Below are 17,855 nucleotides of genomic sequence, written 5' to 3'. Positions count from 1 at the left end.
CTTTTCTGTCTCTATCTGCATATGTGTATCGCGTATGCATGCTGGCGTGGGCACGTCGCATATCCATAGGCGTTAACCGAAGTAGAGTTTAAGTTTAATAAAGTTCAACCTTTCTTCTTTAAACCTAAGAAAGCCTGTTTGTGCTGGCTTCTTTGCTTTACAATTGGAAAGCAGCGAACAAGGATTCATCAGGGGGGAACTAAAAACACGATGTGTTTAAATTTAAACTCTGTTATGGTAAGACCAGGTGAAAGCTGAGAGGGAACCCCAGACCCTTTCTCACCTGGTCGTAACACCACTCTGACTTTGGGAACCTCTATGCAGCAGGGCCAAGTGACAGAGGCTGCCCCTGCCATGATGCAGGTGCAGCAGCCTCTGGAGACACTCTTATGGGCACCTCCACGACAAGGACCATCGCCACATGTATATCAGCCACAAGCCGAGACGGGCGAGCAGGCTGCCTCCACCTCCTCTGAGACTCCCAAGGGAAGCACTGCACAGAAGTGGATGAACGGAGAGGTCACTGCATCGTGCTGAGCACTAAGTTGGTCACTGCTGTGTCTTCTTATAGTCTCTGTGAGCTGATTTCCTTTCTATACACTTTAGAAATGATGACACATCAATGCACACATCTGGGACTCCTTTCTTTGCTGCCATAACAGGAAAAATGGTATAAGATGGTGAAGGAGGTAATAGGTTCCTCCACAGTGAGGGCAAAGCCTCTGGACAGATATGCTTCCTCCATTGGTGGTAAGTGATTAGATGTTCCAGGCTGCGTCTTCCATGCATGTGTTGGCACAGGTATCTCAGACTCCCTTCCATGCCATGCCCCTCAACCTAGGTCATGTTATATGTTGGTTCTGTACACTGCCTCCTTATTTAGTCTAGCCAGAGAGATTCTTAGTCTGTAGTAGTTAAAGATTAATGTTTATTTAATTATAACTATTTACACTCCACTCTTGCCTGTGTGACTCCTCCAAAAGCCAAGCCATATCTATTCTCAAGTCTCTCGCACATGATCTCTTACATCATCATCGTAGGAGGTATTCTTTACACTCTCTCAAAATCAGCCCTTTCAGACCCATATACGACAGATCAGAGGAGCTCAGTTGAAAAATTCCTGAATAAGGAGATCCCTGACATTCATGGCATCCTAACAAGCCCTTCACACTCTGAGCCGTGCCCAGCCATCTCGCTGTGCTGCCGGGGCACCTCTCTGTTCAGCATCATCTCTCTTTGCCTCCACTTCTTCCTCCTGTCTCACCTCCTGCTCCTACTGTTCCCCTGATAGATGTCTCCTTCCAGGACCTCACTGGTTTCAAGGTCCGTACCTTTCTGGAAGGCCATATTATGAAGAACATAGCAGACGACCACAATCAGCGAGATACTTGCAGGAGGGAATTGGAGGGCACTACCCGACCAGTCCAGGCACTGGAATGGCATCTTCAGAAGCCCAATGGCCTGCTCAATGGTTGTCCTGCTAAGCGGGTGGTATTGGCTGTATCACCTCTGTGCCTCTGTCTGGGGTTCCTTTAGAGGGGTGAGTAGCCATGTGTTCAAGGGGTATCACTTGTCCCCTAGGATCCATCCACATACTTTGGAGGTTGGAGTGAAGATCTGAGGCAGCCTGGACTGCTGGAGGATAAAGGAGTCATGCCAGGAAAGTGTGCACACATGGAGGAAGCACTTGTTATGGTCACAGACCAGCTGAACAGTGAGGGAGTGGAAGTCCTTCCTGTAGATGAATCTCACAGGTGTCATGACTGGGTGCCATGATGGCCACATGGGTGCAATCGATGATGCCCTGCACCTGGGGCAATCCAGTGATGGTGACGAAATCCACTGCCCTCTGTCCCTGTGGGACTGCTTCTGTCCTGGATTGAATCTACTGTCCAGCTCTGGCAAAGAGGGCATCAGTGACCTGTGAGATGAGGAGGTGTGCTGCTGCTTGAGAGATGCCTCTAAGGTCCGCAGCTGATCCTTGGAAGGAGTCAGAAGTGAAGTTCAAGGCCACAGTGACTTTGACGGCCACTCACAGGCCATTGCAACCAGTGCTGCGAGGTGCAAGGTCTTTGGTGACGAGGTCACAGATGTCTTTGACCATCTGTCTGGAGAGTGGCAGTCTCCTGTGGCACTAGATCTCTGTCATCTCCAGGTAGCTCCATCTTTGGTGGTAGATCCTGTGTCAAAGGTATAGCCTCCATTGCCTTCCTGCCCCTCTTTCCTCTCCCGTGCCCTCCTGCTGCCCAGGGTTCCCTGCTTCCTATGAAAGATATTGCACCTCATAGCCATTGGGCCCAAAATCTGACAGTCGTGTCCTTTTTGCCAGCTGGAGCCTTTCTTCTGGGCAGGTGGCCGCTCAATTGTCCTTGGCAGTCTTACCGCCTGCTCTTCTGCCCCCACGATGCAGGGAGGTGCTGACCCAGTCCAAAGCCCGGGCACTGAGTGCCCACTCTCTGTCCCCTGTCCAGCACCAAGAGCACCCCTTTACCAAGTGCCGAGTCCACCTTTGACCCGCTGACTCTCTTACAGGCCTAAGGTGATACTCTAGAGCAGCCGTGACAGGTTCTCCACTCTTTACCTGCCTCTCTTCAGCTGATTCAAAAGATGCACGTAACCCATGCGTGCCTTTAAAAATTGCAACATCCAACCTTGACAATGGACTTAGTGAGATTTTATACTGCTTTAATTGGCCTCAATTGGGAGGAGAGTGGGATTCCTCTCCCACCCTCCCCCTGCGCTGGTTATCATTGCCAGCACCAGGAATGAGATACTGTAACTGGCACACTGGCTGGTGTTGGCATTTCTGGGGCACCAACCACCTCCCCCCCACAACCCCCATCTCCCTTCCTGCCTTCGGGGGCCGGAAGAGGCCCAAAAGTTCAGCCCGTTGTCTCTCCCTGTCTCTTTCTGTTAAAATTGAGGCGTTTGCCTAACCAGAAGCTAATGTAGGGCAGCGAGCACAGGGTGATAAGCAAATGCCACTTGGTGTGAATTAGGATGCGGGCAGCAGAGTTTTGGGTAAATTGAAGTAGATCCTGATTGATCTGTGCCTCAGCTCATTTTGATCAGTTGTTAATCCCAGTTGGAGTCATACTTCCAAATTACACCAAGCCTTCATACCATAGCATGATCTTAAACATTTTCTTGGGTGTGAGAGGTAACAATCCACAGTAAAAAGGTTCTTTTTCTTTTAAGAAACTGGGTTCATTTCAATCACAACTCTTGGGTGAGCAGCTTCTGCATCTCTGCTTCTGAAAGAGCCACCAGTGGGGCCTCCTGAAACAAGGTGCCCCATACAACAGAGGCCAAAACCTGGCCCCTTAGCAACAAGTTATTTTCTGAAAAGAAAACAAGTTCTTACTGACAGCTTCACACCTCCCAACACTGCTTGGCTGCCATACATCTAACTTTGTCTGGCTCCACTGCATTCTATATCATTCCTGGCAGCCCAGCTTCCAATTAAAACACATTGACTGTAGCCGGGGCTTGCGCCAACATCCCGCTTTGAATTTGGCAAATGTGACCAGCCAAACAGTGATTTACTAACATGAAAATAATGCCTTAAACGTGTCTTTACCTTACCAAGCCAAGCTGAGGGCCAGGTTAAAGAGTACAGCTCCTTAAAGAACACATCTGAGCATAGTCTGTGCCTGACCTAATCCAGTAAATGGCATCTTCCATTCAATAATGGATCTGCATTACTGTTACAGCCATGTGGGTGGTTATCACTGTTCAACTCCCAATTGACCGCAGCAAGTGTTTTTGTTACTAGGACTTTTACCCCTTTGTGTTTTATTTGTTAAATGAACAGACAGCAATAGGTTTTCTTGTAGGTTTAAAACAGAAGGTTAATTATTTATTGAGAAACATTCACTCTCCCGAAATTGTTGCAACCACACCCACACACATATTCACTTGTGCGCACACACACATTCACACAAACAAACACACAAGAAGAGACAGATAGAGAGAAAAAGGGTAAGTGGTTTAAAGTGAGGTAGGTGTTCGGGGTTCACGGTAACCTGTTGAATCTTCTCGGAGGTCAATTTCTCTTTCAAGTTGCAGGCCGGGGCTGTTTGTAGATTTCTCTGTTGGTTGAAATTTCAGTCTGGAGACAGGGGATCACCTACCATTCTCTGCTGCACAGGTTGAAGTGTAGAACTCACAGCAGGGCACCTTCTTTCTGGATTTTCTCCCAGCTCTCAGCTAGAAAGGCTTTGGTGATGTCTGTTCTGATTTTCCCTCTCTCTCTCCATACAGCTTGTCTTAAGGGCAAAATGGTCTCAGATCCTGCCTCTGTTGGGGGACATAGATCTTCCTCCCTGTGGTGATCGGCAATGACCCAGGATGTTGCTACTTCACACCTTCTTTGTTTCAGAAGAACCCATTCAATTCAAAAATGTCTCTTGATGAGTTCAGGATGAATGTAATTGACACCTTTTCATTAGAATGTATCCTTTTGTCCTTGCCAGACAGTAAGACCCTTTTAATATACGGTTTTTACCTCAGGCGGCCATTGTTTCCAGCATTGTCCACTTTTTAAAAGAAAAGCCCATTTTTATAACTCTTCCGTTTGGGTTCTTGTATTTTCAATTGCTGCACTTTGCGTGGGCATGGCAATTACAAAGATATCTTCCTAATCTTGCTCCTGAATGGCCTCGCCCTAATTTTAAGGTTTTGGGTGACAGATTGGTCAGTGCTGTTTTTTGGTTGTGGGGATCACGGATTTATGACCTGCCCGCATGTTGCCATGGAAACAGGCAACATTCAAATTCCGTGCTGCCTCCTCATTTGAATGATGGGAACTTGTTGTTCATGTGGCACACGCTGTTGGTTGGCTCCCCGTTCAACAGGGGGCCTAAGAGCGTGGGAAGCTCGCACATGTCCCAACTAGCCTCCAGCACTTAAAGGCAATCTGTCCCTTTTAAAAGGAAGTTGCATCAAATTACAGAACGCTGCTGCTGAATGATATCAGTGTAAATCTAAACAAGAGAAGCCCGCTGACTGCAAATTGTCATTATTTGCACAAATAGCTACTCCTGTACAGCTGGTTCTCAGTCTAATAAAATATTAGGTATTTTCACTTTACTAAATAATACTATATAATGCTCATGACGTGAATGTGTTGCATGTAAGCATTGTTTTAACGATGCTTTTACGAAAACATGTAATTATTTACAGTAGCAATTTGACGATCATTTCACTGGTGTAGACAATGATGAGACAGAACAAATCAAAGATAAAGGATAAACATATCTCCACTAACATCATAGTGTTTGCCAACTGAGCTGCTTTTAATGCGGTTAAAGGTTGCTTGTGAATAGCATACATCCCCAATCACTTTACAGATCACATCCAAAACAAACAACTACTGGCCAGATTAGTATTAACAGCAGTCGCACCATATTTAGATGTTTAACAGGCTCAAGGCAGTGTATTATTTTAATTTAAAAAAGAAGTAATTTCCCATAAACAGACATGTTTCCTTCCCACCAATTCTCCTATAGGGTACTCACTCAAACCTAACGTTTTTGGGAATATTTTACAGAGCTGTGCAAACCCAGTCCAATTCCTTAGTATTATTTAATCCTTTGCGGTTTTTACATTATTTGCAACATGGTGGAAAATTTAAGTAAGTCAAACTGACAACTTTTCCATGATTACAGGGGTCAAACCATCAAGAGATTACTATAAACAGAAAATGCTGGAAATACTCTGCAGGCCAAGCAGTGTTAGAACGGGACTTGCTCTCTGTATGAGTCCAAATTGAATGCACCCGAGTATCACAGCAGCAACACCTCTCTTCTCAAGCAGAAAGGAAATGTAAGAACAACATTAACTACATTAATTTATACAAAGCGGATGCCTTATCTTTTTATTCTTTTTTTCTCCCTTGTGTTTTTTTCTCTCTCTCTCTCTCTCTCTCACCCACCGGAGAGCTTATTTCGTGCACACCCCCTGAAAGGCTCTGTAGACTCCCCGGGCGTCCGTGGACCCCAGGAGGGCAAACCGCTGCACTAGCAGACTGGGCCTTATGAAGACGGTCATCATTGTCAGCCACAATGCAGAACGAGCAGCCCGTCCCCCCAGCATCTTTGGGACAGTCTCGACCTCTTTCCCGGGCACACGTGTGTGTTTAGGAAAAAAACAAAATTGCGAAACTTGCAAGTCCTAGCCAAGATCATGAGCAACGCTCAGAAATCGCATCTCTCACAATGAATTTGCAAGAGCTGTCACCTCTGTCTGTAGATATCCCTTGATGAAGTATAAACAGGCCCTTCTGTAAAATATAGAACTTAAAAGTTTAATCGTCCCTTACAACTCATCCCCTTTACACCAGAGATCCTTCTTGCTGATCTCTTTAGTAGTATGGTGACCTGTTCTACTTGTACAGATGTCAACTCTCTCATTTAATCTTAAATCTTGCATATCTACTGTCTCCCCTCCACTCACAAACCTACTGGATTCTCTTAGTCCTAGGCCAGTCAAATCTTATTAGCCTTAGTAGCCAAATATTTAGTTTATTGGTTAGAGGGTTGGTTTTAGTGGTTAGAATTTTAGAGTTCAACTATTTTAATGTTAGCTAAACAGTTAAATTGTCTTTAAGCAAAAAAAAAGTTAGGACATGTCACAGATCAATTTGTGTGTCCTGGAAAGCCACATATGCAGATTTAATAGTCAGGGAGTTTTTGGCATCGAGAAGTGGCTGATGTCATTACATATAGTGGACATGGGAAGCTGAGAGTCTCATTGGGTAGCATGTCTCAGCTGGTATTCATCCCACTGCTGCAGAGAGTTGAAGAGGAGAGGGAGTGGGTCATCACCAGGCAAATTGAGGATCAGGCAGGCAGTACAGGAGTTGCCTGGGATTCATTGTTGAATAACAGTGAGGGTGGCAACACTTCAGAGGAGTGCAGTCAGAAGCGAATCCATGGACACAGTGGCAGACGCAGCTGCACAGGTGGGCCCGAGAAAGTTTAGAAATGCAGCTGTTATGGGGGACACTGTGGCCAGGGGGATAGACAATGGTTTCTGCCACTGCAGGCGTGAGTCCCAATTGGTATGTTCCCTCCTTGGTGCCAGTGTCAAGGACATCACTGAATTGGTGCAGGATATTCTGCAAGGAGAGGAAGAGCAGGCAGAAATCATGGTCCATGTTGGGATCTAATGACATAGGTAGGAAAAGGGTTGAGGTCCTTCAGGCAACGTTTCAGGAGTTCAGAAGGAGATTACGGAGAAGGGCCTCAAAGGTAATAATCTCAGGATTACTCCCAGTACCACATGCTAATGAGTACAGAAACAGGAAGATAGTGTGGGTGATTGCAGAGCTGGAGAAGGAGGGAGGGCTTCAGATGTGGTGGGACCTGTTCTGAGGCAAGAGGGGCTTGTACAAGCTGGACGGGTTGCACCTAAGCAAGGCTGGGACCAATGTCCTTGCCGAGAGGTTAATTAGCGATGTTGAGAGGGTTTAAACTCATTTGTCATGGGGCTGGGCACTAGGACAGAGCTGCAAAGAGGAGAGACAAGGTGCATAGAAAACTTGGAGGGACATAGAGCAACGGACAAAGAATAATGTAGAATGAGCAGGAATTAGATGGGGGAAATGTTACAAATGAGATTGACAAGTTGCCACATTAGGTTATAATATAGTGGTTGCAATGTATACTTGGCTTAAACATGGGCAGGAATGGGAACTAAACATTTCTGGCTACAATGTATTCAGAAGGAATAATGAAGGAAATAGATGGAGGAAGGGGTGGGGCAGCATTGGTCAAGGATAGTATTACAGTTGTAGAGAGGGGCAATATACTAGATGGTTCAACGACTGAATTTATTTGCTTGCAGTTAAGGAACAGAAAAGGAGCTGTTACAATACTAAGTATTTACAATAGACACCCAAAATAGTAAGAAGGCGATAGAGGAGCAAATCTGCAGGTAGATTTCAGAGAAATGTAAAAACAATACAGCAGTAATTTTCAGGGACTTCAATTGTCCGAACATAGGGGAAAAATAGTGTAAAGAGTAAGGAAGGTGAGGCAATCTTAAAATGTGCACAGGAGAACTTTCTAAATCAGTGCGCTTCTAGCTCAATGAGGAAGGAAGTAGTGCTGGATCTAGTTCTGCAAGTACAGCAAGTGGAGTGTGTAAACATCTGGGTATAATAAAATGAGGCTCAAAATAGTTATGGCAATGAACAAAAAAAATCAACAGTGAAAATACCCAACTGGGAGAGAGATAAACTCAGTGATTTGAGAAAACAAGGAGTACAGGTGGCCTGGAAACAGGAAATGAGTATTGGCAAGTCTTAAAGGCCGAGATAGTTCAGGTCTGAAGTATATTCCTATAAGGAGGAAAGATGGGACGTGCAAAGCTTAGAGCTCCCCGGATAACAAGGAAACAGAGGGTTAAAATGAAACAGTAAAAGGAGGCTTATCACAAATGTCAACTACAGAATACAATTAAAAGCCAGGTAGAGTGTAGGGGCAAATTGAAAAAGAATGTAAGGGTAAAGAGAAAATATGAGCAAAGATTGGCAGGTAGCATAAAACAGAACCCAAAAATCTTTTACAAACATGTAAAACATAAAGATAGTTAAAGGGACCAACAAGGAAATCTAGTGGAGGCAGAGGGCATGACTGAGGTCCTGAATGACTGCTTTACAACAAATGTTTAATGTCACAGTAGAGGAGGAGGGAGTTAGAGATATTGGACAAGGTAAAAATAGAAAGGAGCTGCTAATGAGGTTAGCATCGCTCAAAGCGAACAGGTCACCCAATCCAGATAGAATGCATCCTAAGTTGCTGATAGGGTGGAAATAACAGGAACACTGGCCACAATCTTCCAATACTCCATGGATATGGGAATGGTGACAGAGGACTGGAGGACTGCAAATTTTACACCTTTGTTCAAAAACAGAAGTCGAAGACAGTTTGTTCTATCAGTACAAATGGAGTGGCGCAGTGGTTAGCACTGCAGCCTCACAGCTCCAGTGACCTGGCTTCAGTTCTGGGTATTGCCTGTGTGGAGTTTGCAAGTTCTCCCTGTGACCGCATGGGTTTCCGCCGGGTGCTCCGGTTTCCTCCCACAGCCAAAGACTTGCAGGTTGATAGGTAAATTGGCCATTATAAATTGCCCCTAGTGCAGATAGGTGGTAGGAGAATGGTGGGGATGTGGTAGGGAATATGGGATTAATGTAGGATTAGTATAAATGGGTGGTTGTTGGTCAGCACAGACTCGGTGGGCCAAAGTGCCTGTTTCAGTGCTGTATCTCGAAATAAATAAACACACAGCAATGTATAGACACAACTGGTGTTGGCACCTGACGAAAGAGCTCTCAACCATTTAAAATGAAGGAATAGGATTTTAGTCTGTTTATTATTATCTCTCAAAATTCTAAAAAAAAGTCAAGCCAACACGGAGATCTCTGGTAATTTAAATTGAAGAAAGGGAAGTCAGAATGTGACAATCTTTTATCCCTCAAAAACTCTAAAGTCAGATTGATTCTGTTCAAAGTGTTTACAAGTTGTTAATTGTTGAAATTCGCTGGAGAAGGAAAGCAACATTCTGTAAGGACTTCAAGCAACATTCTGTGAGGACTTCAAGCAACGTTCTGAGTACTTCAAGCAACATTGGACTGTAAATTTGCAAGGGCTCTAATTTTTTCTATTTTGAATGTTGTTTATATCTTCATAGTGTTTAAGACTTTAGTTCTTCTAATTAAAGAGTCATAAAGAGCATATAGCTCTTGTTTGACACCAGTGCTGCCATTTTGGACCTTGCTGCTCTAGTTAATGCTCTCTCTTAAACACGCACAGCTGTACATGTGTTTAGCAGCAGGAAGGAGATCCCCAACAGTGCTATTTAAAGGCATCAACAACGATTTGCAGTTAGTTGCTTATTATTTTCTTCTGGCAGTTTGAATTTATTGAAGAGCTGGATGTTTGGGGGAGGTGCTTAAAGTTGGTGAAGTCGGCAGGGAGTGGTGCTACAAATCACGAAGACATTGGCTGTGACTGCAAGGATTCTGGATGCATTCGTTTCTCCCAGTCATAGGTGCCATAGTAGCTATCCTCCCTGGGCTTTTACAGGAGAGGAAGATGGTGCAGAGGCAGAAAAGAAGAAGACAGGCTGTTCACAGAGGAAGGAGGAGGGCTCTCTGCAGGAGGCCTTATCCACCTGGGGTCTTCCGGGAGCACTTCTCTTTCCTCCACCTAAGCCAGGAGCAGTGTGTTCACCATCTGCAATTCACAAAGGAGTGCTCACTGAATGCTGCCACCTCTTGGAACCAGACCATCAGCCTCAGCGCCGTACAAGGATGGTGTTACCAATGGTGGTGAAGGTGACCGTGGCCCTAAATCTCTCTGCTTCAGAATTCTTCCAGTTGACATATCTAACATCTACCAGTTCGCCCTCTGTTTCTGCACCAGCGACAAAGGCACTGTCTGCCAACAGAGGGGACTTCATTGTGTTCTGTCTGATCTTATAGGAGCAGGTGGAGCACACGTGTGTCTTTTCCAGGATAACAGGCTTCCCCATGTTGCAGAGTATCATCAACTGCACACGTGTGGCTTTTGGGGCACTGCATCTCAATGCTGAAGTATATCGCAATCAGAAAGGTTACCACTCATGCAATGAGCAGTTGGTGTGTGACCACGTTCAGACGTCATGCTGATGATTTTTGGTTTTACTAAAAGGAAATCCAGTTTGACAAATTTATTAGAGTTTTCTCAGGATGTAAATAGTATGGTAGATAAAGGGGAACCAGTAGATGCAGTATACCTGGATTTCCAAAAAGGCATGTGATAAGGTGCCACACAAAAGGTTAATTTGCAAGATAAGGGCTCATGGAGTTTGGGGTAATATATTAGCGTGGATAGATGATTGGGTAACAGACAGGAAGCAACGAGTGGGCATAAACAGGGCATTTTCAAGTTGGCAGGCAATGAATAGTGGAGTTCTGCAAGAATCAGTGCTGGGACCTCAGCTATTTACACTCTATATTAATAACTTAGATGACACAGAGTAATGTATCTAAGTTTGCTGATGTTGCAAAAGTAGATGGAAAGGTAAGCTGCGGGGAGGACACAGAGAGGCTGCAAAGAGATATAGACAGGTTATGTGAGTGGGCAACATGATGGTAGATGGAGTATAATGTAGAGAAGTGTGAAGTTATGCACTTTGGTTGTAAGAATAAAAAAGCAGAACATTTTTTAAAAGGTGGGCAACTTGTAAGTATTGATCTTCAAAGAGACTTGGGCGTGCTTGTACAAGAAACATAGAAAATTAACATGCAGGTATAGCAAGCAATTTGGAGGGCAAATGGCATGTTGGCCTTTATCGCAAAAGGATCGGAGTACAAGAATAATGAAGTATTGCTACAATTGTACAGGGTTTTGGTGAGACCATATCTGGAATACTGTGTGCAGTTTTGATCTCCACATTTAAGAAAGGATAGTTACTTGCATTGGAGGCAGTGCAGCGAAGGTTCACTAGATTGGTCCCTAGGATGGGGGAGTTGTCCTATGATAAGTAAATTAGGCCTGTATTCTTTGGAGTTTAGAAGAATGAGAGGTGATTTCATTGAATCATATAAGATTCTAAAGCAGCTTGATAGGGTAGATATTGGGAGATTGTTTACGCTGGTTGGAAAATCTAAAGCATGGGGGCAAAGTCTCAGGATGAGGGGCTGATCACTCAGGACTGAGATGAGGAGAAATTACTACACTCAAAGGGTTGTGAATCTTTGGAATCCTCTACCCAAGAAGGCCATAGATGCTCCATCATTGAATACATTTAAAGCTGGGATAGGCAGATTTTTGGTCTCTCAGGAACTCAAGGGGTATGGCGAGCAGGCAGGAAAGTAGAATTGAATCCTAAGATCAGACCTGATTGTTTTGAATGGCGGAGCAGCCTCGATGGACCATATGGTCTATTCCTACTCCTATTTCTTGTGGTCTTGTGTATGAATGCCCACTACCCTAACAGCAGTCATCATGCTTTCGTTCTACATCAGTCCACTATTTCATCAATCTTTCAGCCACCACATCAAACCCGAGGTGCTGCTGGGCGATGAGAGTTATCAGCTGTAGATTTGGCTGATGACCCGTCCATATCCCAATCATACATGGTCAGCAATCATAATGAGAGCCATGCTGCCACGAGAAACATCTTTGAGCAGACAATTAGGGTGTTGAAGCAAAGGTTTTGCCTTTACTTGTCCTAGCGCTCCGATGCAGGGTGTTACGGAAATGTCTCTGTGTTTTTTAAATATATTTTTTGAGGATTCATTTTTGAAAGATTGAAGAAAGGTTAAACTTTGGAGTTTTCAAAGGGGGTCATGTAAAGGCCACTTGACTTTGAAAAACAGTCCCTGGAATTTTTTTTTTAAAAAGGGCACTGAGAGGTCTTGTGAGGAAAACAAGCCTTTCCGTGAAACCGCCTGACTTCCAAGAACAACAAGCCTTTCTGGGATAAAAGCAAGAAATGCTGGAAATACACAGCAGGTCTGGCAGCATCTGTGGAAAGAGAAGCACAGTTGACGTTTCAGGTCAGTGACCCTTCTTCGGAACCCTTTCGGAAGCCTTTCTGGGAAACCATCTGACTTCCAGCTCAGTAAATATACTGAGACTTGGTTGAGGGAAGGGCATGATTGGCAACTAAATATCCCAGGATATCGATGCTTCAGGCGGGATAGAGAGGAAGGCAAAAGGGGTGGAGGAGTTGCATTACTGGTCAAAGAGGATATCACAGCTGTGCTGAAGGAGGGCACTATGGAGGACTCGAGCAGTGAGGCAATATGGACAGAACTCAGAAATAGGAAGGGTGCGGTAACAATGTTGGGGCTGTACTACAGGCCTCCCAACAGCGAGCGTGAGATAGAGGTACAAATATGTAAACAGATTATGGAAAGATGTAGGAGCAACAGGGTGGTGGTGATAGGAGATTTTAATTTTCCCAACATTGACTGGGATTCACTTAGTGTTAGAGGTCTAGATGGAGCAGAATTTGTAAGGAGCATCCAGGAGGGTTTTTTAGAGCAATATGTAAATAGTCCAACTCGGGAAGGGGCCGTACTGGACCTGGTGTTGGGGAATGAGCCCGGCCAGGTGTTTGAAGTTTCAGTAGGGGACTACTTTGGGAATAGTGATCACAATTCCGTAAGCTTTAAAATACTCATGGACAAAGACGAGAGTGGTCCTAAAGGAAGAGTGCTAAATTGGGAGAAGGCCAACTATACCAAAATTCGGCAGGAGCTGGGGAATGTATTAGAATTAGAATTAGAATATTACAGCGCAGTACAGGCCCTTCGGCCCTCGATGTTGCGCCGAGCTGTGAAACCATCTGACCTACACTATTCCATTTTCATCCATGTGTCTATCCAATGTCCACTTAAATGCCCTTAAAGTTGGCGAATCTACTACTGCTGCAGGCAGGGCATTCCACGCCCTTACTACTCTCTGAGTAAAGAAACTACCTCTCACATCTGTCCTATATCTATCACCCCTCAACTTGAAGCTATGTCCCCTCGTGTTTGCCATCACCATCCGAGGAAAAAGACGCTCACTATCCACCCTATCTAACCCTCTGATTATCTTATATGTCTCTATTAAGTCACCTCTCCTCCTCCTTCTCTCCAACGAAAACAACCTCAAGTCCCTCAGCCTTTCCTCGTAAGACCTTCCCTCCATACCAGGCAACATCCTAGTAAATCTCCTCTGCACCCTTTCCATAGCTTCCACATCCTTTCTATAATGCGGTGACCAGAACTGCACGCAATACTCCAGGTGCGGTCTCACCAGAGTCTTGTACAGCTGCAGCATGACCTCGTGGCTCCGAAACTCGATCCCCCTACTAATAAAAGCTAACACACCATATGCCTTCTTAACAGCCCTATTAACCTGGTTAGCAACCTTCAGGGATTTATGCACCTGGACACCAAGATCTCTCTGCTCATCTACACTAACAAGAATCTTCCCATTAGCCCAGTACTCTGCATTCCTGTTACTCCTTCCAAAGTGAATCACCTCACACTTTTCCGCATTAAACTCCATTTGCCATCTCTCAGCCCAGCTCTGCAGCCTATCTATGTCTCTCTGTACCCTACAACATCCTTCGGCACTATCCACAACTCCACCGACCTTAGTGTCATCTGCAAATTTACTAACCCACCCTTCTACACCCTCTTCCAGGTCATTTATAAAAATGACAAACAGCAATGGCCCCAAAACAGATCCTTGCGGTACACCACTAGTAACTAAACTCCAGGATGAACATTTGCCATCAACCGCCACCCTCTGTCTTCTTTCAGCTAGCCAATTTCTGATCCAAAGCTCTAAATCACCTTCAACCCCATACTTCCGTATTTTCTGCAATAGCCTACCGTGGGGAACCTTATCAAACGCCTTACTGAAATCCATATACACCACATCCACTGCTTTACCCTCATCCACCTGTTTGGTCACCTTCTCGAAAAACTCAATAAGGTTTGTGAGGCACGACCTACCCGTCACAAAACCGTGCTGACTATCTCTAATGTACTTATTCTTTTCAAGATGATTATAAATCCTGTCTCTTATAACCTTTTCCAACATTTTACCCACAACCGAAGTAAGGCTCACAGGTCTATAATTACCAGGGCTGTCTCTACTCCCCTTCTTGAACAAGGGGACAACATTTGCAATCCTCCAGTCTTCCGGCACTGTAGATTGGGAGCAGCTGTTTGAAGGTAAATCCACATGTGATATGTGGGAGGCTTTTAAAGAGAGGTTGATTAGCGTGCAGGAGAGACATGTTCCTGTGAAAATGAGGGATAGAAATGGCAAGATTAGGGAACCATGGATGACAGGTGAAATTGTGAGACTAGCTAAGAGGAAAAAGGAAGCATACATAAGGTCTAGGAGGCTGAAGAAAGACGAAGCTTTGAAAGAATATCGGGAATGTAGGACCAATCTGAAACGAGGAATTAAGAGGGCTAAAAGGGGTCATGAAATATCTTTAGCAAACAGGGTTAAAGAAAATCCCAAAGCCTTTTATTCATATATAAGGAGAAAGAGGGTAACTAGAGAAAGGATTGGCCCACTAAAGGACAAAGGAGGAATGTTATGCTTGGAGTCAGAGAAAATGGGTGAGATTCTAAACGAGTACTTTGCATCGGTATTCACCGAGGAGAGGGACATGACGGATGTTGAGGTTAGGAACAGATGTTTGATTACTCTAGGTCAAGTCGGCATAAGGAGGGAGGAAGTGTTGGGTATTCTAAAAGGCATTAAGGTGGACAAGTCCCCAGGTCCGGATGGGATCTATCCCAGGTTACTGAGGGAAGCGAGAGAGGAAATAGCTGGGGCCTTAACAGATATCTTTGCAGCATCCTTAAACACGGGTGAGGTCCCGGAGGACTGGAGAATTTCTAATGTAGTCCCCTTGTTTAATAAGGGTAGCAGGGATAATCCAGGTAATTATAGACCGGTGAGCCTGACGTCAGTGGTAGGGAAGCTGCTGGAGAAGATACTGAGGGATAGGATCTATTCCCATTTGGAAGAAAATGGGCTTATCAGTGATAGGCAACATGGTTTTGTGCAGGGAAGGTCATGTCTTACCAATTTAATAGAATTCTTTGAGGAAGTGACAAAGTTGATTGATGAGGGAAGGGCTGTCGATGTCATATACATAGACTTCAGTAAGGCGTTTGATAAGGTTCCCCATGGCAGGCTGATGGAGAAAGTGAAGGCGCATGGGGTCCAAGGTGCACTAGCTAGATGGATAAAGAACTGGCTGGGCAACAGGAGACAGAGAGTAGCAGTAGAAGGGAGTTTCTCAAAATGGAGACGTGTGACCAGTGGTGTTCCACAGGGATCCGTGCTGGGACCACTGTTGTTTGTGATATACATTAATGATTTGGAGGAAAGTATAGGTGGACTGATTAGCAAGTTTGCAGACGACACTAAGATTTGTGGAGTAGCAGATAGTGAAGGGGACTGTCAGAGAATACAGCAGAATATAGATAGATTGGAGAGTTGGGCAGAGAAATGGCAGATGGAGTTCAATCAGGGCAAATGCGAGGTGATGCATTTTGGAAGATCCAATTCAAGAGTGAACTATACAGTAAATGGAAAAGTCCTGGGGAAAATTGATGTCCAGAGAGATTTGGGTGTTCAGGTCCACTGTTCCCTGAAGGTGGCAACGCAGGTAAATAGAGTGGTCAAGAAGGCATACGGCATGCTTTCCTTCATCGGACGGGGTATTGAGTACAAGAGTTGGCAGGTCATGTTACAGTTGTATAGGACTTTGGTTCGGCCACATTTGCAATACTGCGTGCAGTTCTGGTCGCCACATTACCAAAAGGATGTGGATGCTTTGGAGAGGGTGCAGAGGAGGTTCACCAGGATGTTGCCTGGTATGGAGGGCGCTAGCTATGAAGAGAGGTTGAGTAGATTAGGATTATTTTCATTAGAAAGACAGAGGTTGAGGGGGGACCTGATTGAGGTGTACAAAATCATGAGAGGTATAGACAGGGTGGATAGCAAGAGGCTTTTTCCCAGAGTGGGGGATTCAATTACGAGAGGACACGAGTTCAAAGTGAAAGGGGAAAAGTTTAGGGGGGATATGCGTGGAAAGTTCTTTACGCAGAGGGTGGTGGGTGCCTGGAACGCGTTGCCAGCGGAGGTGGTAGATGCGGGCACGATGGCGTCTTTTAAGATGTATCTAGACAGATACATGAATGGGCAGGAAGAAAAGAGATACAGACCCTTAGAAAATAGGCGACATGTTTAGATAGAGGATCTGGATCGGCGCAGGCTTGGAGGGGCAAAGGGCCTGTTCCTGTGCTGTAATTTTCTTTGTTCTTTGTTCTAAACAACAGACAACTTTGGACACCTGGAGAAGTTGTTTACAAATAAGTGAAAGGTCAAGATTGATGGAGGTCAAAAGGTTGCCCTCCTGTTGTCGGTTTCACTTTTGAATTGTTTTGAGTTGGGGTTGAACTGTATAAAATAAGGAAGAGAACTTCAGAGGAGAGAAGAGAATTCCCAAGGAAGCAGAGAAGACCACAACACCGCTCAGCTTTCAGGCACCTCTCTAAAAGACCCTGAGAATTCCACTATGTCAACTCATCTCGTCTCCTGTCTTTGAAGAAAAGCTGCTAAATTAATTCTCAATGCTGCCTGAAAAGAACTTCTCTAAAAGATCCCAGTGAGCCATCTACGTGTACACGGAGGCCTGACTGTATGCCAGTTTCGGAATACAACATATCTCATCTGCTGTTTGTTCAAAAATGAGCAAATATTCAGCCCAAGTGTGTTTTTTTTGTCTGTAATTGAGCTCTAAAAACAAAAATCCCTTTATTTTTCTGGTTAACTGATGTATGTGTGTGTGTGAGTGTGAGGTGATTAAGGTAAAAAGGGAACTTTAATATTTCAATCTGTGTGTTTATGCTTTACTTCATTACTGGTTTAGACTTGTTTTATAATAAACAGATAATTTTGTTAAAAGCAAAATTCTGTAGATGCTGGAAATCTGAACTAAAAACAGAAAGTGCTGGAAATACTCAGCAGGTCAGGCAGCATCTGTGGAGAGAGAAGCAGAGCTAACGTTTCACGTCTGTGAACTTTCATCTTTTCAATTTTGTTGTTTATTAAAGAAACCTGGTTGGTGTTTTATTCTGGGATAAAAATAGGGTTGACCGTATTGGTAAGTGGGAAAAAATGTAAATATATGTTGTAACCCATGGAGAAGTGGAACTAGAATAAACAGTGCTCTTCTCCAGCCTTGGTCATAACAAGGGGTAACCCAATGGCTGCAGCCTTACATTGAAGGAGAATGCAGGACACCCTGGAGCTGCCCGGGGCCTAGAAGGC

Source organism: Heterodontus francisci, chromosome 7 (genome assembly GCF_036365525.1).
Source record: "Heterodontus francisci isolate sHetFra1 chromosome 7, sHetFra1.hap1, whole genome shotgun sequence".
In the NCBI taxonomy this organism is placed as follows: Eukaryota; Metazoa; Chordata; class Chondrichthyes; order Heterodontiformes; family Heterodontidae; genus Heterodontus; species Heterodontus francisci.
The sequence above is the reverse complement of the archived record's forward strand: the minus strand, read 5'-3'. Positions refer to the sequence as shown.